General features: G+C 44.6%; 1 pseudogene; it reads left to right on the top strand.

Annotated features, from left to right (window-relative positions):
• Nucleotides 1–9410: 9410 nt before the first annotated feature.
• Nucleotides 9411–16045, top strand: LOC138847292 (immunoglobulin heavy variable 3-11-like; annotated as a pseudogene).
• The last annotated feature ends 5646 nt before the right edge of the window (nucleotides 16046–21691 follow it).

Below are 21691 nucleotides of genomic sequence, written 5' to 3'. Positions count from 1 at the left end.
CATTGATTGATTTGCGAATGTTGAACCATCCCTGCATACCAGGGATAAATCCCACGTGGTCTGGGTGGATGATTTTCCTGATGTGTTGTTGTATTCTATTGGCCAGAATTTTATTGAGGATTTTTGCGTCTATGTTCATCAGGGATATTGGTCTATAATTTTCTTTCAGTCCTGTATCTTTCTCTGGCTTAGGGATTAAGGTGATGCTGGCTTCATAGAAAGAATTTGGGAGGATTCCATCTTTTTTGATTGTTCTGAATAGTTTGAGAAGAAATGGAATTAGTTCTTCTTTAAATGTCTGGTAGAATTCAGCAGTGAATCCATCTGGTCCTGGGCTTCTCTTAGTTGGGAGGGCCTTTATTACTGTTTCAATTTCTGTCTCAGTTATGGGTCTGTTTGGGTTTTCTATGTCTTCATGGTTCAATTTAGGTAGATTGCATGTGTCCAGGAATCTATCCATTTCTGATAGGTTTTCTTGTTTGCTGGCATACAAGTCCTTGTAGTAATTTCTGATGATTCTTTTTATTTCTGTGGTGTCTGTTGTTACGTTTCCTTTTTCATCTCTGATTTTATTGATTTGGGTCTTTTCTTTTTTTAGTTAGTTGGGCCAATGGGGTGACAATTTTGTTTATTTTTTCAGAAAACCAGCTCTTCGCTTGGCTGATTTTTTGTAATTTTTTTTGATTCAATAGTGTTAATTTCTTCTCTGATTTTAATTATTTCTCTTCTCCTACTAGATTTGGGTTTGGTTTGCTGCAGTTTTTCTACGTCCTTGAGATGCGCTGAAAGCTCATTTATTTGGTACCTTTCCAATTTCTTGATATAGGCCCCTATTGCTATAAACTTGCCTCTCAATACTGCTTTTACTGTATCCCATAAGTTTTGATATGTTGTGTTGTTATCCTCATTTACTTCCAGAAAGTTTCTGATTTCTCTTTTGACTCCTTGAATGACCCGGTGTTCATTCAGGAGCATGTTGTTCAGTCTCCATGTGTTTGCATACTTTCTGGGGTTTCCTGAGTTGCTAATTTCCAGCTTCATTCCGCTGTGGTCTGAGAAGCTGCATGGTATGATTCTAATTCTTTTAAATTTGCTGAGACTTGCTTTATGGCCTAGTATGTGATCAATCCTAGAGAAGGTTCCATGCACTGATGAGAAGAATGTGAAGTCTTTAGATGTAGGATTGAAAGTTCTGTAGATATCTGTTAGATCCATTTGGGCAATAGTGTCGATTAAATCTGCTGTTTCCTTGTTGATCTTCTGTTCGGATGATCTATCTATTTCTGAGAGTGGAGTATTGAAGTCCCCCAGTACTATTGTATTGGAATCTAAGTTTCCCTTTAAGTCCCTTAACAAATCTTTTAGATAGACCGGTGCCCTGTAATTAGGTGCATATACATTTATAATAGTTACATCTTCCTGTTGAATTGAACCCTTAATCATTATATATTGTCCCTCTTTGTCTCTCTTAACAGTTTTTGTATTAAAATTTATTTTGTCTGATTTTAATATGGCTACACCTGCTTTTTTTTGGTTTCTGTTGGCATGGAATATCTTTTTCCAACCTTTCACTTTCAGTCTGCATGCATCTTTGTTAGAGAGATGTGTTTCTTGTAGGCAACAAATAGTTGGGTGTTGTTCCTTAAGCCAGTCAGCCAATCGGTGTCTTTTAACTGAAGAGTTAAGTCCATTAATGTTTAATGTGACTATTGATACATAGTGACTTTGCCCTGCCATTTTCCCAGAGATATTTTCTAGTATATGCTTTGAGCTTCCCATGCTCTTTTAGTGGTAGGTGTTCTTCCTTTACCTTCTTTCATATTGATGGCCATGTTTCTGTGTTTCTGAGTGTAGCACATCTTTAAATATCTTTTGCAGGGCCGGACGAGCGGCGGCAAAATCTTTCAATTTCTGTTTGCTATGAAAGGTCTTTATTTCACCTTCATTCACAAATGAGAGCTTAGCAGGATATAATATTCTGGGCTGGCAATTTTTCTCTCTTAGCACCTGTGCTATGTTTCGCCATTCCCTCCTAGCCTGTAGTGTTTCTGATGAGAAGTCTGCTGTGAGTCTAATTGGAGATCCTCTGAGAGTAATCTGACGTTTCTCTCTTGCACATTTTAGGATCTTTTCTTTATGTTTCACTGTGGTGAGTTTAATTACCACGTGTCGTGGTGAGGATCTCTTGGTCATGTTTATTGGGGGTTCTATGAGCTTCCTGTACTAGGATGTCTCTGTCCTTCTCCAAACCCGGAAAGTTCTGTGCTAGTATCTCACTAAAAAGGCCTTCTAATCCTTTCTCCCTCTCCATGCCTTCAGGAACTCCTAGAACCCAAATGTGGTTTTTTTAATAGTATCCTGTAGATTCCCAACAATATTTTTTAGATTTCTAATTTCCTCTTCTTTTCTTTGGTTTAACTGTATCCTTTCCTGTTCTTTGTCTTCTAAGTCCGATATTCTCTCTTCTGCTTCACCCATTCTGTTTTTAAGGCTCTCTAATGTGTTTGTCATTTGATCTATTGAGCTCTTCATTTCATTTTGATTTCTCTTCACTATCACACTTTCCTGTTCTACTAGTTTCTGCGTTTCATTTTGATTCTCACTTAAAATTTCATTTTCATGAGAGAGATTTTTAATCCTGCCCAATAAGGATTTCTGTAGTTCAAGGATTTGCTTTTGAAAACTTCTAAATGTTCTTATCATAAATTTTTTGAAATCTGTATCTTGCAGTTCTTCTATCTCATCATCTTCATAATCTTGGCTTGGGGTGTTTTGTTTATTTGGAGGTGTCATAGAGTCATTGTTGATCTTGTTCCCTTGATTTCTGTGTTTATTGCTTGGCATGGTTAATTCTTTTTCCCTCACTGTGAGGTGCATTTTTTTTTTATACCATGTCCATGTTAAGTGGACTGCCTGCTGTTGGAGGAGCCTTGGAGGCTTGAGATGGGTGTGGCCTGAGAGCTCTGCTTGGTTCTTCAGGGTTACGGGTGTGCAAAGGTGACACCCTCAGGTTATGCGTGGTAAATCTCTCTTTATTTATTTATTTATTCATTTATTTTATTTTATTTTATTTTATTTTATTTTTTATTCAGAACGTAAGTAATACTGCAAAGCTGAGCAGAATGGATGCTATTTAGCTTCTGATCTCTGGCTTCTACACAAAGAGTCTGTGCAGGCTCCTTTTCTCCTGTGGACTCCCACTGGGTTGCCTAGGCTACTGAATTGTAGCCTTAACTCTCCCCTTTTATTATGTATATCCCAGCTCTTTGTCTCTTGCTCGTCTTTGCAAGGTTGGCAGACAGAGGAACTTGTCTGTACCAGTATGCCCCCACCTTTTTTTTTTCCCTTCTCTCCTGTAGTCAGTCTGTTGAACTTTCCCGCTTCAAAACCCGCGTCCCTCTAAAATTCTGTCCGTCGTTTCCCCGCCAATGTCTCCGGTTACTGAGCTCACCTCCGCTTCCAGCGCTGATGTGTGGACTCGGAGCCCTGGGCGTCCCTCCTCTCCCCACTGGTGTCTGTGTCACATTCCTTTAATGCTAATTTCTCTGGATTATATGTGTGAACTCTTGAGAATGACGCTGCTTTAATTGAACATGGGACTGCAGAACTGTTTGCCACAGTGACTGCACATCCCGTGGTCTCCTCCCTGGGATTTCATATTGCTTCTACCAGGAATGGTGTTGGAGGATCCTGTGATAATTCTGTTTCTCAGCTTCTGATGTTTTCCATAAAAGCTTTCTTAATTTACCTGACTCCAGCCTTTACCAGGTTATTATCTCTCTCTTCCTGCACAAGATGTGTCAGCTCTGGTATGTCTGGTGATACTCAGTCTAACGAAGGGATGGGATATCTCATTGTTTCTCCAACATGCACATGCATGATGATCCCAGATAAAGCATTTTTATACGTTTGCCTTTACATATTTTATTTTAAAAATTACAGATATACTTTTACCTCTTTAAAACTTGTATTTGTGTATTTGTCCAAAAAGAAAAAGAGACAGAGACAGACAACAGTGATCTAGTGAATCCTGGGTAACTTCCTAGATGCCCATAAAAGCTGAAGTTTTGTCAGATCATAGCCAGGTGCAAGGAATTCAGTCCAGGTCTCACACATGGGATTAACTCAGACTTCTCATACTGCCTCCCAGAGTGCGCATTGGCAGGAATCTGAAATTGGGACCTAAACTAGGACCTAAACCTTAGCATCCATGCGGGAGCAGGAATGCCACGTGATACCCTCAATTTCGATCCTGTCACCCACGTTGTCAGTCACTGCATTTAAACAAATGATTTCTTCCCCTGTGATTCAGTTTCTTTTGTTCATTCAACATTTGGATCTAGGCTCCAAATCATATGTACAATTATGTTTCATTTCTTTTAAATATCTATTTATTTGATTTGAAAGGCAGTGTTATAGCAAGAGAGGAAGAGACTAACAGAGGGAGAGAGAAGCTTCCATCCACTGGTTTCCTTCCTGAATGGCTGCAAAGGCTGGGGAAGGGCAAGACTGTAGCCAGGAGCCTGGAACTTCCTCCAGTTTCCCACGAGGCTTGAAGGGGACACACACTTGAGTCATCGTTGACAGAGTTCCCTGGTCCATGAGCAGGGAGCTGGATTTGAAGTGCAGCAAGCAGGGTCTGAACCCATGCTGCTGAGTGATGCTGCATAGGGATGGCAGCTTAACCTGTGGGGCCAAATGTTGGACAACCCATGTGTGATCTGAAAATGCTTTCTCCCCATCTGTGGTTGTTTTTGGTTCTTCAATCACTCCCTTTGTTACACAGGAGCTCTGTAGTTGGGTCCATTATCTTTTGCCTATTTTTGCTTGGTTGCCTGTACTTTGGAGATTATCAAAATATCATTGCCCAAACCAATGTCAGCTTGCTTTTGTCCCGTGTTTTCTTCTAGAACTTTACAGTCTCGGCTCTTGCCTGTAAGGCATTCCTCAAGTTCACTCTGTTCTAATCTGGTGTCAGATGACCACATAATTGAATGATTTTCAGGTGCATTCAAGTGTCCCCAACCCCAGGCAACGACAGGAAACCCATCCCCATCCTGGGCTTTTGTCACCGTGCATTCTCAGAACTCACATTCTCAGAACGTGTTCCTTTATTTCTAGGTTCTGTTCTGTCCCAGGGCTCTGGGTGTCTATGTTATCCCAGCACCAGGCTTGATTTCAGCTCAGATGTGATGAAGCCTCCTGCTTTGCTAGCTTTCCTCACAAATATTCAGCCATCATGAACCCTGTTTTTTCATGATAATTCTTGAATTTTCTTCCTGGTCCTGTGAAGAACAGCAGGCTGTTTCACAGGAAATGCATTGAATCTGCAAATCACATTGTAGCTTGGCTATTTTAACAAGCTCATTCCCTCAAATCCATGACTACATCATTCCAATTTACAATAATCTTCAAATTCCTTTTCACTTTTAAAATTATTATGTATTGCAGAAGTAGGAAGCAAGACTCCTATCTCACACCTTACACGAAAATCCACACAAGATGGATTAAAGATCTAAATCTATGACCCTACACCATCCAGTTATTAGAGAACATTTAGGAAACCCTGCAAGACACTGGCACAGGAAAAGAATTCTTGGAAAAGACCTGAGACATAGGCAGTCAAAGACAAAATTAATAAATGGGATTATATCAAAGTGAGAGGTCTCTGTATGGCAAAAGAAACACCTAGGAAACTGAAGAGACATCTGACAGCATATGCAAAATATTTAAAGCTAAGCAACTGACATGGATTAATAACCAGAATCTACAAAGAGATTAAGAAATTCCAAACAACAAAAACAACTGAGTTAAGTGATGGGCCAAGAATTCAAACATTTTTCAAAAGAGAAAGTCCAAATGGCCAACAGATACATGAAACAAAGTTCCGGATCACTAACCATCAGGGCGATGCCAATCCATCAAGCAGTACCCCATAGGGAGGTGTATGGAGCAAAAAGGTTTATTGAGCTCACAGCTGTAGAGGCTGGAAGTCCAGGATCAGAGAGTGAGAATGTAGTGCCGTCAGCCATCATAATATTGTGAACAGCATGGCAGTCATCAGGCATCCTAACATTGTGAACACGGATGGGAGGGACCCCATCCCCACACAGGACTTCAGATTAGACCAGGGCTGACTCTAGCAGCACTGTGCTCTGTGTTGAAGCTGGGGACCCAGGAGATCTACTGTGATCTCCTCCATAGCAGATTCCCCAGAAATGGACAAATCCTACTAGGCCTCACTCCCAGAGCTCCCTTCATTTCACCCATGGTCTCCCTGGGAGCACATCTAAAACACAATGCCTTTGGGACACACTGAGCTGTGGTGGGATAGAAGGCCATGCCTAGATGGCTGCTGGCAAGGAGCATCAGTTACTCAGGGATGGCTTCAATGCCACCTGGAAGCAGAGCCTGCCTGGCAACAGGCTGTGATTGGTTAGACATAAACCGCCCCTTGACCGGATTGGCTGCCTCAGCTATATAAGCTGCTGTACCAATGAAATAATTGAGTCTGTGGGCTGCTCACCTCTAACCTGCTTTCACCCAATTCCCAGGGTCCTTGTAGTGACTCCGCACCTCTTGCCCCACCATGCTCCTCCTCTCAGAACAAATCCATAGCAACACTGAGCCACACACATATCACAGAGGTTTGCTTCTATACCCATTGTAGGCCTGATGACGCAGAACGTGTCATTCAGGATAAAGAAGCCAATTGTGTATCACAGTTATTTTGAGACTGCAGATGACTCAGAACCAGTTCTAAACACAGCTCATACAGACAGTTCCTTTTTGTTCCTTTTGCATACAGGCTATTGATCATACATTTGATACGAGAATAGTCACTTCCAATCTGTGTGTAGGCTGCTCACTTCTCAGTCAGTCTGTAATGCAGAAGCTCTGTAGTTCATGCAGCATCATGTGAAAATGTTTTCTTAGGTTGCTTGAAATTTGAATTCTGAAAGGGAAATCATGGCCAGAACAACATCAGGGAGATTTTGCCCAATGTTTCCTTTGGTAATTTTACAAGGACATTATATCTGACATCAGATCCTGGTTAATTCCATGCTTTTTATGTAAACATCCAGACCGTGCACCCCCTGTCAGTGCTGTTACGTTGGGGCCATGCTCAGCACTGATGGTGAGAGAACAAACCACATCCACCCCCAGCAGGCTGCTCCCAGCATTCCGTGTGGTCCTGTTCAGGGCACTGGAGACCTCAGCTTCCTCCATGAGGCCCTGACGCTGAATCCACTCATGGCGTGGAGTCGTCACTGGATGCACTCCCCAGAGACGATGCCATTCCACGTCTCCCAGGCACCTGTGCATTTTATATGTTTGCCTTTATAGTTCTTTTTAAATTTATAGATATGATATAAATGTTAAAATTTATCATTTTATTAATAACTTGTCTGCATGTATTTGTCCAAAGCTACAAAGAGACTGAGACTGACAGTGATCCTTTAATTCCTGGTCACTTCCCCGATGGCTACAAAAGCTTCAGCTGGGTGAGGCAACAGCCTGGTGCTTGGAATTCTGTTCAGGGTTCCCACATGGGAGTACTTGGAACTTCACCTACAGCCTCCCAGGGTGTGCTTAGGCAGGCATCTGAAACTGGAACCAAACTAGGACACAGCACTAAGCATCCTGACACGGGAGGCAGGAATCCCTCAGGCTCACTCCAGTGCTGCTCCTGTCACCACCTTATCAGTCACTGCATGTACACAATTGATTTATTCCCTTGGGATTCAGTGGCTTGAGTTCATTCAACATTTGGAAATAGGCTCCTAACCATATATATAATTAATCTTCAATTTATTTTAAGTATCTATTTTATTTTAGAGACAGTGTTATAGCAAGAGAGGAAGAGACCAACAGATGGAGAGAGAAGCTTCCGTCCACTGGTTCACTTCGTGAATGGCTGCAAAGGCTGGGATGGCTGAGCCTGAAGCCAGGAGCCTGGAACTTCCTTCAGTTTCCCACAGGGCTGGAAGGCAACAAACACTTGGGTCATGGTAGACAGTGATCACCATTGCATTTCCTCCCTCTGTGAGTTCAAGCTTGTGGACTGCATATATAACTAATGTCACATACTATGTGTCCACATGTACCGGGATTATTTTAGCATATTATGGTGCAGCCTGAACCATGATTTCCCAGTGACAGAATGACTTCCTTCTTACTACTGAATAGTATTCCATGTCCTAATGTGAAAGAATCCATTCACTGTTCTATGCACATTTCGCTTAATTGTAGACTGAACTATTGTGAACACAGCTGTAACCTGAACTCAGGAATGCAGCTGAATTGTGACACAGTGACTTCTACCCAGTGCTTGACCCCAACTCAGAGTGGTGATTACAGAACAGGGAAGAGGGGGAACACAGGAAGGCTGATACCAGGGCAGAAAGCACCACCAAAGGAAGGAATAATTCTGCCCACACAACTGTGGGCTGCCTCAGTTCACTAGAACCCAGATCATGTTCCACAAATAGCTAGAACTGTGGCCTCCAGGCCTCCCTACTCAGAGTGATGGAAAGGAGGTGGAAATGTGAATGACATTCAGTTGATCTGTGCCCATTTCTACAACACACAGATTCCAATAGCACACTACACCCCACTACCATGTACAGTGTTCTGTGTTCAGGAACAGTTTTAATCTAAGGCAATGGATGAATAAGAAAACAAAACATAGTTATCAAAGGAATCCACTTGCAGTCTCATCTGTTTTAAAGTGGGCACAGGCATTAGGACAAAATTGACTAAGTCCCCAATAGGAACACCCGTGTTCTCATCAGAGAACTGACTGAGCCCAGCCTCACGGCTTCCCACACTTTTCCCTCATAATGCATCATGGGAAACTGTAGATGACACACACCCGAATGAGCCCCTACCACCAATGTGGGAAACATAGATGCTGTTTTCTGTTCCAGGGTTTAGAAAGGCTGAGTACTAGATATTATAGGCATTTGTGATGTCAGGGGCTGTCAATCAAAAGGCAGATCTCCCAATGTCACCTTTTCTGTCTGTCTATACATTTCTGTCTCTCTCACCCCTTCTCTCTTTATCACTATTCCAATGTTTTGATATAGATGATAATGAACCAATGGTTATTTAAAAATCGAAGGAAATGATATTGCTAACACTGGATATTAAGGGTACACATTGAATTAAAATGAAACAAGCGATTTGCTTTCAATTGTTAAAAAACTGATAATGTAAAAAGTCATATGATCTGAATCCTATTATACCCATTACCCTCACCCCCAGGACACCCACGTCTGCCCCAGGCCCTGTCCTGTCTGAGGCATCTGACCCCATGCCTGCTATATAGGGGCAGGACATGCAAATAGGGCCTCCCTCTGCCCATGAAAACCAGACCAGCCCTCACCCTGCAGCTCTGGCACAGGAGCTCCAGCCCCAGGACTCCCAGGTGTCCACTCAGTGATCGCACTCAACACAGATGCTCACCATGGAGACTGGACTGCGCTGGCTTCTCCTGGTCGCTGTGCTCAAAGGTAATGATGGAGAACGCGGGGCACTGAGTCTGGGAGAGTGGGTGAGTGAGAGACACAGAGAGTGTCAGTGACAGTGTCCTGACCATGTCATCTGTGCTTGCAGGAGTCCAGTGTCAGGAGCTGGTGGAGTCTGGAGGGGGTCTGGTCCAGCCGGGGGGATCCCTGAAACTCTCCTGCAAAGCCTCTGGAATCGACTTCAGTAGCTACTACATGAGCTGGGTCCGCCAGGCTCCAGGGAAGGGGCTTGAGTGGATCGCATACATTTATCCTGGTTTTGGTATCACAAACTACGCGAACTCTGTGAAGGGCCGATTCTCCATCTCCAGCGACAACGCCCAGAACACGGTGTTTCTGCAAATGACCAGTCTGACAGCCTCGGACACGCCACCTATTTCTGTGCAAGAGACACAGTGAGGGGCCCTCAGGCTGAGCCCAGACACAAACCTCCCTGCAGGGGCACGCGGCTCCACCAGGGGCGCACAAGATGCATTAAGATCAGATTCTGGTCATGCACAGGTGCAGAGGGAAATTAAGCCCTGGTTTCCTGTCAGGGAATTGGGGTTTCCTCTCCTACAGTTCTGAGGGAAGAATTCTACTTTTATGATTCTGTCCCTGCCACTGACTTCACTGACATAGAGAAGTTTGATGTGGCAGGAAGAATTTATATGTACAAATTATATGTAAAGTTATATGTACAAATGTACAAATTCAGGTTCATGAAAGATGACAGTGGTCACCAAGGTCAGAGATGTGGGACTATCTGAGGACCTCGTGTTTTCCAGTCTGACTCAGGACAGCGCCCTCAGAACACTACCGATTTTAGGATAATTTTAGTTTTCCCTAAAAACTCAGAGAGAGCCGAGCCAGAGACTTGATTGTTAAACTCAATTATATAAGTCATCCCACTGCTCCTGTCAGAGTAGCCTGTGTAGTGAAATGAACCAACCATCTTATTTTAAAAGGTGGGTGTTCCACAGGTTCCACAGTCTTTATACCTGATCTCCATTTTCCCTTTAATGCTAAAACTGTGGTCCCTGTGTGAACGTCACAGCACTCAGGAATGCACTTGCAGCTCAGCTGTGTCTCAGGCTGAGCTTCTGCAGGCACCTGGGAAGCCTACAGGGACTTCCTCATCCTCTAGGTCCTGGGACCCTCCTGGGGGGCTCCCTGCATGAACTCAGGAGGGAAATGCACTGGACATCAGCAGTCAAGGTCATCACTGAATGCAAAGTGTTGGGTGTGCACTTCCAGCTGATCTGGTTCTGCTCCAGTGTCATGGGACCCCCTGCACCTGCTGTGCTTCAGGGAGAGCAGAATGTGGGACACACAGTGGCTGTGCACTCTGAGGCTGGAGTCCACATCATGGGGAGCTGTGTCTGTGGGTCCAGCATGATGCCCAGTGTCCTGAGGCTGGATCACAGCTGCAGGAAGAGCCAGTCCCAGAGACCATGTGTGCAGAGTCCCTGCTCTTCACTCCATGTCATGCTCACTGGCATCATCAATGCATTTGGAATCTTTCCTCAGTATTATATAGGGAAACACCCAAGCTGAATACAGAGTGCTAGATGGAGCCCATTTGCACGCTTTCCCACACTTGTACTGAATATGCACCCTGGAAGACAGTAGATGATGGATGTGTTATGAGACCCCATCACCAAGGTGGGAACACTGATGCAGTTCCATGTTCTTGGGTTCCAGCTGCCAAGCCTTGAGTACACTGCCTTTATTTATCATCTCCAAAAACGTTGGCTAACATGGCAAACACAACACCAGTATTCAGAGATCTGAATCTATCTGTTTGGTAAATAATATTGAACATAGAGATATGAGGTACCATGCTATGTGCTGACAAAATGAATGTATATTGTGAGAAATAATGTTCTCAGATTTAGTGACATGTTCATCACTAAATGGACATTATTTTCATGATAGAGTGTCAGTTGTCTCCCGTTTTGGAATTCTGTAGACACAGAATTCTCTTAACTGCTGTTACCATGCTGTACAGTAGACCACACAACATGTGGATCCTGTCGGACTAAACATCTGTCCATGCTCCAGCATCATCTCTGTTTCTACCATGTTCAGACTTTGGTCTTTACCATTGTGCGTCCTGCCTCTGTGAGTTCATCCTTTTTATCCCACGTAGCTAGCATCACCTATTATTATCTTCTTGGCCTGGATGGTTAGCAGTTAGTTAGTTAGCTAGCTAGCTAGTTAGAGTGTACTTATCCTGACACATTATCCTTGGACATTATTCTCCTGGATCTTACAAGTTTCTAAGATATCAGATTTTCCTCCTGTTTACTGCCATATAAATGTCCTGTTAAAATATAACTTTGTCCACTTGTCCCTTTATCCATTCCTTCTTCACTGTAAATTTCACTGGTTTATATGTGTGAACTCTTGCAAATGATTCTGCCTTAACTGAACATGGGACTGCAGATGTCATTCCCATAGTGACTGCGCATCTTGTGGACACCTCCCTGGGATTTCATAGTCCTTCTACCCAGGAATGGTGTTTGAGGATCCTGTGATAATTCTATTTCCCAGCCTCTGATGTTTTCCATGAAGGCTTTACTAACTTACTTGACTCCAGCCTTGAACCAGGTTATCACCTCTCTCTTCCTGCACAAGATTTGTCAGATCTGGTATGTCTGAAAATACTCAGTCTAACAGAAGGGATGGGATGTCTCATTGTTTCTCCAACATAAACATGAATGAAGATTCCATATTTAAAGCATTTTTACATGGTAGCCTTTATATATTTTCTTTAAAAAATTACAGATATACTTTTACTTCTTGTCAAATTTGTATTTGGGTATTTGTCCAAAAAGACAGAGACAGAGACTGACAGACAGTGATCTACTGAATCCTGATAACTTTCCAGATGCCCATAAAAGCTGAGTTGGGTCAGACCATAGCCAGGTGCATGGAACTCAGTCCAGGTCTCACACATGGGATAAACTCAGACTTCTCGTACTGCCTCCCAGAGTGCACATTGACAGGAATCTGAAATTGGACCCAAACTAGGACACAACACTCAGCATCTTGATGCAGGAGCAGGAATCCCACATGCTTACTCCAGTGCTGATCCTGTCACCACTTTGTCAGTCACTGCATTTAAACAATTGGATTCTTCCCTTGGGATTCAGTGGCTTGAGTTCATTCAACATTTGGAAATAGGCTCCTAACCATATGTATAATTAATCTTTCATTTATTTTAAATGTCTACTTATTTTATTTGAAAGACTGTGTAATAGAGAGAGAGGAACACAAAAAGAGATGAAGAGAGAATCTTCCATCACTGCTTTTTTTTTCCTGAATGGCTGCAAAGGCTGGGATGGCTGAACCTGAAGTCAGGAGCCTGGAACTTCCTCCAGTTTCCCACAGGGCTGGAAGGTGACAAACACTTGGGTCATGGTAGACAGTGATCACCATTGTGCTTCCTCCCTCTGTGAGTTCAAGCTTGTGGACTGCATATATAACTAATGTCACATAGAATGTGTCCACATGTACCGGGATTATTTCTGTTAGCATATTATGCTCCAGACTGACCCATGATTTCGTAATGACAGAAAAACCCCTTTCTTAATACTGAATAATATTCCATATCCAAATGTGAAAGAATCCAATCACTGTTTATGCACACTTGCTTATTTGTAGAATGAACTATTGGGAACAAAGCTGCAACCTGAAGCCAGCACTGCGGGTGAATTGTGATACAGTGACATCATACCCAGTGCTTGACCTGAACTCAGAGTTATGATTAATAGACGCAGGGAAGAGGGGGGAACAGGGGACGACTGCTACCAGGACACAAGGCACCACTCAAAGGGAGGAATAATTATGTAGACAACACAGTGGGCTGACTCAGTTCACTAGAACCCATGATAGGTTCCATGAATAACTAGAACTGAGGCCTCCAGACCTCCCAACTCAGTGTGAAGGAAAGGAGGTGGAAATGTGAATGACATTCAGTTGATCTGTGCCCATTTCTACAACACACAGATTCCAATGGCACACTACACCCCACTACCATGTACAGTGTTCTGTGTTCAGGAACAGTTTTAAACTAAGGCAATGAATGAATAAGGGAACAAAACATAGTTAACCTTAAAAAATCCACTTGCAGTCCTTCATCTGTTTAAATATGGGTGGCAGGCATTAGGACAAAATTGGCTAAGTCCCCACTAGGGTCACCCATGTTCCCATGAGAGAACTGACTGAGCCCAGCCACACGGCTTCCCACACTTTTTCCTGATAATGCATCATGGGAACTGTAGATGACGCTAAGCGCAAATGAGCCCCTACCACGGACCTGGGAAACACAGACACAGTTTTGGGCTCCAGGTTTTAGAAAGGCTAAGTCCTAGATGTTGTAGGCACTTGGGATGTTTGGGGCTGTCAACACAAAGGCAGAAATTTACCATTGTCATCTTTCTGTCCATCTATACATTTCGGTTTCTCTCCCACCTTCTCTCTCTGTCACTGTTCCAATGTCATTCAAATAGTTAATAATGATCAAATGGTTATTTGAAAAATGAATGACATGATATTGCTAACACTGAATATTAAATGTACACACATATTAAAATGAAGGAAGGTAATTACCTTCAACTGTTAATGTAAAATTTCACTTGATCTGAATCCAAATATAGATATCATACTATTCTCCCAGGACACCCACTTCTGCCCTGGGCCCTGGGCCCTGTCCTGTGTGAGGCATCTGACCCCATGACTGGTTAAATAGCAGCAGCACATGCAAATAGGGCCTCCCTCTGCCCATGAAAACCAGCCCAGCCCTCACTCTGCAGCTCTGGCACAGGAGCTCCAGCCCCAGGACTCCCAGAACCTGTTGTTCAGGATGACGCCAGTTGTGTAAAACAGGTATTTTGAGACGTTAGAAGACTCATGGCCATTTTAAACACAGCTCGTACAGACTGTCCTTTTGTTCCTTTGGGATACAGGCTACTGATCATACATTCTATATGAAAATAGTTACTTCCGTGTGTGTAGGCTGCTCACTTCTCATCGGTCCACTTGCATTAGAGAAGCTCTGTAGTTTATGCAGCATCTTCTGAAAGGGTTTTCTTACGTTGCCTGAACTCTGGAGATCTAAAAGGGAAATCATGGACAGACCACTATCAGGGAGATTCTGCCCTTTGTTTCCTTTTAGTAGTTACACAATGGACTTTGCATCTGATGTCAGATCCCTGTTATTCCATGCTTTTCATGTAAACATCCAGACCGTGCACCCCCTGTCAGTGCTATCATGTTGGGGCCATGCTCAGCACTGATGGTGTGAGGACAAACCACATCACCACCACAGGCTGCTCCCAGCATTCCGTGTGGTCCTGTTCAGGGCACTGGAGATCTCAGCTTCCTCCATGAGGCCCTGACGTTAAATCCACTCATGGTGGGAGTCGTCACTGGATGCACTCCCCAGGGACAATGTCATTCCACATCTCCCAGGCACCTGTGCTAGTTTTACTCAGTGGTGGTCAGTGTGGGGGTTGCCGGGGGTGAAGGAACCTGATCAGACCTCCTGACTCAGTGTTCTCCTGCAGGCACTGGGGCTCCAGCTGTGTGGCCTTCCACCTGTCCTTACCCTCCTGCACAGCAGAGCCCACCCCTCCACCAGGTCCTCTCCCTCTGCTGCTGGACCCTGTCCCTGACTGTCACTTCCCCACATGTCATGCTTCTCCTCCCCAGTCCTCAGCTTTGGGGGTGGAGCCATCCCACGAAGATGCAGACTTCTGTGTCTTGGGGGATCAGTGCTGGCACAGTGTCTGGGGTGGACTCTGCTCGCTAACATTTTCTACAGGATCCCACCAGGACATTGGTCATGATGGTTTCCTCCTGCAGGTGAATCACTTTCCTATTCAGTGGACACAGAGGAGCAGGGTCTGGGGCATTGAGGCTGAGGATGCTGTTCCTGCAGAGCCGTGAGCAGAGCCAGCACTGCTTGGTGTGCGTGTGTGGTCGCTCCAACTGAGCAGCTGAAGGCTGCACATTAGGTGGAACTTACCCTCCATACTTGATGCACGGAGCCTCCCATCATGCATGTGGGGACCTCACCACCCAGTGATCCCATTGAGAGGGGCTCTAAGGAGGGGAGAAAGCCATGAAGGTTCTACCTGCATTGAAGGGACTATGAACCTTAGAGAGACCCTCCCATACATTTGTGGTTCCTGGGGCTGCAGGAACAGGAATCTGCTATTGGGTGCCAGAGTCACATGTGAGACCCTTGCACTCCCTTGGGGGAGGTGCACATCTTATACAATGCAACTTTCATTTTATTATTTATCTTATATCCATAAAATTTGATAACAGAGTTAAGATTAATGTGCTGCACATTTGTGCAAAATACAATATACTTACTCTAATTTATTTCAGTTTTACTCTTATCAGATTTTCAGATATTTTGGTTAAAAACTAAGAAACTCTCATTCACCTGTGCCCTACAGGACCTGGAAACTCAGTGCCTTCAACTTCTGCCCCTGGCAAACCTACATGATGCTCAGCACTGAACTGGATGAAATCTGTTGTGAAGGAGCCCAAAAGGGCTCAGGCCTTAATGTGACTGGAGGAGGTGGGCCAGGGCAGGGTGACACAGGGACAGTGGGCAGCACCGTGGGATGTGATATTTGCTCTTGGCGTAGTTGTGATTAAGAGTGAGAGAGGCACAGGTGAGTCGCACTCACCACACACTTTCAACATGTGGGGCTGCCTCTGTATCTATCACAACTCGACAGCATTGGGAAGCAAATTGCCCAGCAGAGAAATTGTGAAGAACAGACAGACAGACACCAGCACGTGGAACACCACACTGATATACACCTGCATGAAACTTGGTCCCCTGTGCATCTCTCTGTCAAAAACAGAATCCAGCAAAAGTGCTCCATGTTCATGAACTAACTTGTGAATGAGGTCACTGTAGTTGGAGATGGGACTGCAAATGTCTAGACATGGCGCCCTCAGATCGCTTGGACACATCCCTCAGACTTCGTATTCCCTGTAAGCAACAGCAGGATTTGGCAATTTTTAAAAAAAGATTTATTTTATTTACTTTATTTATTTAAATGACAGAGTTACAGAGAGAGGTAGAGACACACAGAGAGAGGTCTTCCATCCACTGGTTCTCTCCCCAGTTGGTCACAATGGCCAAAATTGTTCCGATCTGAAGGCAAGGGCCAGGAGCTACAGGGCCATGTAGATTCAGGGGCCCAAAGACTTGGGCCATCTTCTACTGCTTCCCAGGCCATAGCAGAGAGCTGGATGGGAAGAGAAGCAGCCAGGACTAGACCGGCACTCTTTTGAGATGCCGGCGCTTCAGGCCAGAGCTTTCACCCAATGTGCCACACACCAGCTAAAGTATGAGACTGGTGAACTTTTGGGGTGGGAGTTCACGGACTGGCACTTTTTTGTCCATAACTGATATTTCATTGGTGTTAATATCCAGCACACAGGTGTTTTGATGTGTACTCAATTCTTAACACACACATGAAAACCTAAAAAGCCATGCATTGCTTTTTTTAAAAAAAGTTATTTCAATGACATTCGACTTCAGATTTGGAAGAAACACATTCATGTGCCACTATCTTCAAAGACTGCTCTTACATAAATCCTACCCAGTCACAATTTAACATCATATACACGAATAACTCACTATTTCAACCCTTCACATCACATTAACAAATTCATTAGGTAAACTGGACAACCACAACCAATGACGGTACAGAGCGCACATCGCTCCTGGAGCTGTTAGGTGGAGTAGGAAGTCCTGTGTGAGGAACAGAGGTGTAGAGTGTGGAGGTGCCTCCTACCAGACTAGAGCCCCTGGACACAGCACAGCCTGTCTGTGATTCCTTCAGTAACTGTGCACGTGTTCAAGGGAGGTATCACTCATGCCAATATCACATTTCTGTGCTTGTGCAGACACAACACAGGGGCAGGCACTGTTGTGCAGTGAGCTGAGCCCTTGTTGGGAGCCCACACCCTGTGTTGGAGTGATGGCTCAAGAACCAGCCTCTCCACCTCAGGCCCTGTGTCCGGAGGGTGAAAACATAAAGGTGGGGCCGGTGCTGGGACATAGTATGTTGCAGACCAAATCTGCAGTACTGGCGTCCCACATGTGCACCGGTTCAAGTCCCAGCTGCTCTACTTCCAATCCAGCTCCCTGCTACAGCCAGGGAAAGCAGTAGAAGACAGCCCAAGTCCTTGGTTCCTTGTACCCGCATGGGGATCTGGAAGAAGCTCCTGGCTCCTAGCTTCCAAGTCGCTAAGGTCTAGCTGTTGTGACTAATTGGAAAGTGAACCAGAGGAAAGACGATTGCGCTCTCTCTCTCTGTGTCTCTCTCCATCTCTCTCTCTCTCTCTCTCTCATTCTCTCTCTCTCTCTCTGCCTCTAGTTCTCTCCGTGTGTAACTTTGACTTTCAAATAAATAAATAAATGTTCAAAGTATAAATTAAGGGCCCGAGCCAGGGCTCACTTGGCTAATCCTCTCTCTGAGGTGCCGGCATCCCATACAGGTGCCAGGTTCTAGTCCCAGTTGCTCCTCTTCCAGTCCAGCTCTGAGCTGTGGCCCAGGAGGGCAGTGGAGGATGGCCCAGGTTCTTGTGCCCCTGCACCCACATGGGAGTCCAGGAAGAAGCACCTGGCTCATCTCTTCAGATTGGAACAGCGCTGGCTGTAGCTGCCATTTGGGGAGGGAATAAACAGAAGGAAGAGCTTTCTCTCTGTGTCTCTCTCTCACTCTCTATAACTCTACCTCCAAATAAATAAATATATATTTATAAAAATTTTAAAAAGATGAATGAAATGCTTTTCTGTCCATTATCTCACAACAATTTCCAGGTCTCATGGCATTAATCGGCTACTTAAGACGCCAGACACCCTCGTCTGCCCTGGGCCCTGTCCTATCTGAGGCGTCTGACCCCATGCCTGCTATCTAGGGGCAGCACATGCAAATAGGGCTCCCTCTGCCCATGAAAACCTGCCCAGCCCTCACCCTGCAGCTCTGGCACAGGAGCTCCAGCCCCAGGACTCCCAGGTGTCCAGTCAGTGATCACACTCAACACAGACGCTCACCATGGAGACTGGGCTGCGCTGGGTTCTCCTGGTCACTGTGCTCAAAGGTAATGATGGAGAACGCAGGGCACTGAGTCTGGGAGAGGGCATGAGTGAGAGACACAGAGAGTGTGAGTGACAGTGCCCTGACCAGGACGTCTGTGTTTGCTGGTGTCCAGTGTCAGGAGCAGCTGGAGGAGTTTGCAGGAGGCCTGGTCAACCCTGGAGGATCCCTGACACTCACCTGCACAGCCTCTGGATTCTCCCTCAGTAGCTACAGCATGGGCTGGGTCCGCCAGGCTCCAGGGAAGGAGCTGGAATATATCAGAATCATTAGTAGTGGTGGTAACACATACTACGCGAGCTGGGCGAGAAGCCGATCCACCATTTCCAGCAACACGCCCAGAACACGGTTTCTCTGCAAATGAACAGTCTATTTCTGTGAAAGGGACACAGTGAGGGTCCTCAGGCTGAGCCCAGACACAAACCTCCCTGCAGGGACGTGAGGCTCCACCAGGGGGCGCACAAGACGCACTGAACCAAGATTCGGGTCCTGCACAGGTGCAGAGGGAGATGAAGCCCTGGTTTCAGGTCAGGGAATTGAGGTTTCCTCTCCTTTAACACTTTTCAGGGAATAATTCTACTTTTTTTGTTTCCGACTGACTGCAGATTCCGTGGACACCTCCCTGGGATTTCATATTCATTGTACCACCCAATGGTGTTTGAAGATCATGTAATAATTGTTTCTCGTTTTTGATGCTTTTCCATATGGTTTTACTAATTAACCTGACACAGACTTGTACCAGGGTTATCATCTCTCTCTACCTCCATAAAACATGTCAGCTCTGGTATGTCTGATAATAGCCATTCTAACAGGAGCGATGCGATGTCTCAATGTGCTTCTAACATGGACATACATGATGGTCCCAAATTGATAGCATTTTATATGTCTGTCTATATATCTTCTTTTAATAATTTATAGAAATGATATAAATTTTAAAATTTATCATTTTATTTGAGAACTTGTCTTTATGTATTTGTCCAAAACCACAGAGAGACTGAGACTGTCAGTGATGTTCTAATTCCTGCGTCACTTCCCCGATGGCTACAAAAGATTCAGCTGGGTCAGGTGACAGCCAGGTGCTTGTAATTCTGTCCAGGTCTCCCACGTGAGACTACTTGGTACCTCATCTACAGCCTCCCAGGGTGTGCTTAGGCAGGAATCTGAAACTGGAACCAAAGTAGGACGCAGCACTAAGCATCCTGATACAGGAGCAGGAATCCCTCAGGCTAACTCCAGTGCTGCTCCTGTCACCACCTTATCATCACTGCATGTAAACAATTGATTTCTTCCCTTGGGATTCAGTTGCTTGAGATCTTTGAACATTAGGAAACAGGCTCCTAATCATATGTATAATTAATCTTCAATGTATTTTAAGTATCTATTTATTTTATTTTAAAGACAGTGTTATAGCAACAGAAGAAGAGAGAAACAGATGGAGGGAGAATCTTCCTTCCACAGGTTTCCTTCATGAATGTCTCTAAGGCTGGAGATGGCTCAGCCTAAAGTCAGGAGCCTGGAACTTCCTCCAGATTCCCACAGGGCTGGAAGGTGGCAAACCCTTGGGTCATGGTTGACAGTGATCACCATTGCACTTCCTACCTCTGTGAGTTCAAGCGTGTGGACAGCATATATAACTAATGTCACATACTGTGTGTCCACATGTACCTGGATCTTTTCTTTTAGTATGTACGCTCCAGGTTGATCCACATTTCCTAATGACAGAACAACCTCCTTCTTAATACTGAATAATATTCCATGTCCAAATGGGAAAGAATCCATTCACGGTTTTATGCACACTTGTTCTTTGTAAACTGAACTATTGGGAACAAAGCTGCAACCTGAACACAGGACTGGGGGTGAATTGTGACACAGTGACTTCTACCCAGTGCTTGGCCTCAACTCAGAGTCATTATTACTAGACACAGGGAAGAGGGGGGAACAGGGGACGGCTGATACCAGAACACAAAGCACCACCAAAGGCAGGAATAATTCTGCCCACACCACAGTGGGCTGACTCAGTTCACCACAACCCATGACAGGTTCCACAAATAACTAGAACTGAGGTCTCCAGGCCTCCCAACATAGTGATGGAAAGGAGGTGGAAATGTGAATGACAGTGAGTTCATCTGTGCCCATTTCTACCATGCACATTCCAATAGCACACAAACCCCACCACCATGTACCGTGTTCTGTGTTCAGGAACAGTTTTAAACAGTTTAAATAGTTTTTAAACTTTAAGGCAATGGATGAATAAGGAAACAAAACACAGTTAACCTTAAAAAAATACACTTGAAGTCCTTCATCTGTTTAAAAGTGGGTGACAGGCATTAGGACAAAATTGGCTAAGTCCCCACTAGGGACACCTGTGTTCCCGTCAGAGAACTAACTGAGCCCAGCCTCACGGCTTCCCACACTTTTTCCTGATAATGCATCATGGGAAATTGTAGATGATGCTACAAACAAAGGAGCCTCTACCACCGATGTTTGAATTACAGACACAGTTTCTTGCTTCAGGGTTCAAAAAGACTAACTCCTAGGGGTCATAGGCATTTGGGATGTCTGGGGCTGTCAACCCAAAGGCAGAAATCTCCCATTGTCACCTTTTCTGTCCATCTCTACATTTCTGTCTCTCTCACCCCTTCTCTCTCTATCACTGTACCAATGTCTTTCATATAGATGATAAAGAACTAATGGTTATTTAAATAAATGAGGGACATGATATTGCTAGCACTGGATATTAAGGGTACACACATATTAGAATGAAACAAGGTCATTGCCTTCAATCTTTTAAAATTATGATAACATAAACATTCATATGATCTGAATCATATCATAGCCATCAGCCTACAAACCTAGGACACGACGTCTGCCCTGGGCCCTGTCCTATCTGAGGCATCTGACCCCATGCCTGCTATCTAGGGGCAGCACATGCAAATAGGGCTCCCTCTGCCCATGAAAACCAGCCCAGCCCTCACCCTGCAGCTCTGGCACAGGAGCTCCAGCCACAGGACTCAGTGATTACACTGAACACAGACACTCACC

Source organism: Oryctolagus cuniculus, chromosome 20, assembly GCF_051225735.1.
Source record: "Oryctolagus cuniculus isolate XC-2025 breed Fujian yellow rabbit chromosome 20, ASM5122573v1, whole genome shotgun sequence".
NCBI classification, from domain to species: domain Eukaryota; kingdom Metazoa; phylum Chordata; class Mammalia; order Lagomorpha; family Leporidae; genus Oryctolagus; species Oryctolagus cuniculus.
The sequence above is the reverse complement of the archived record's forward strand: the minus strand, read 5'-3'. Positions and strand labels throughout refer to the sequence as shown.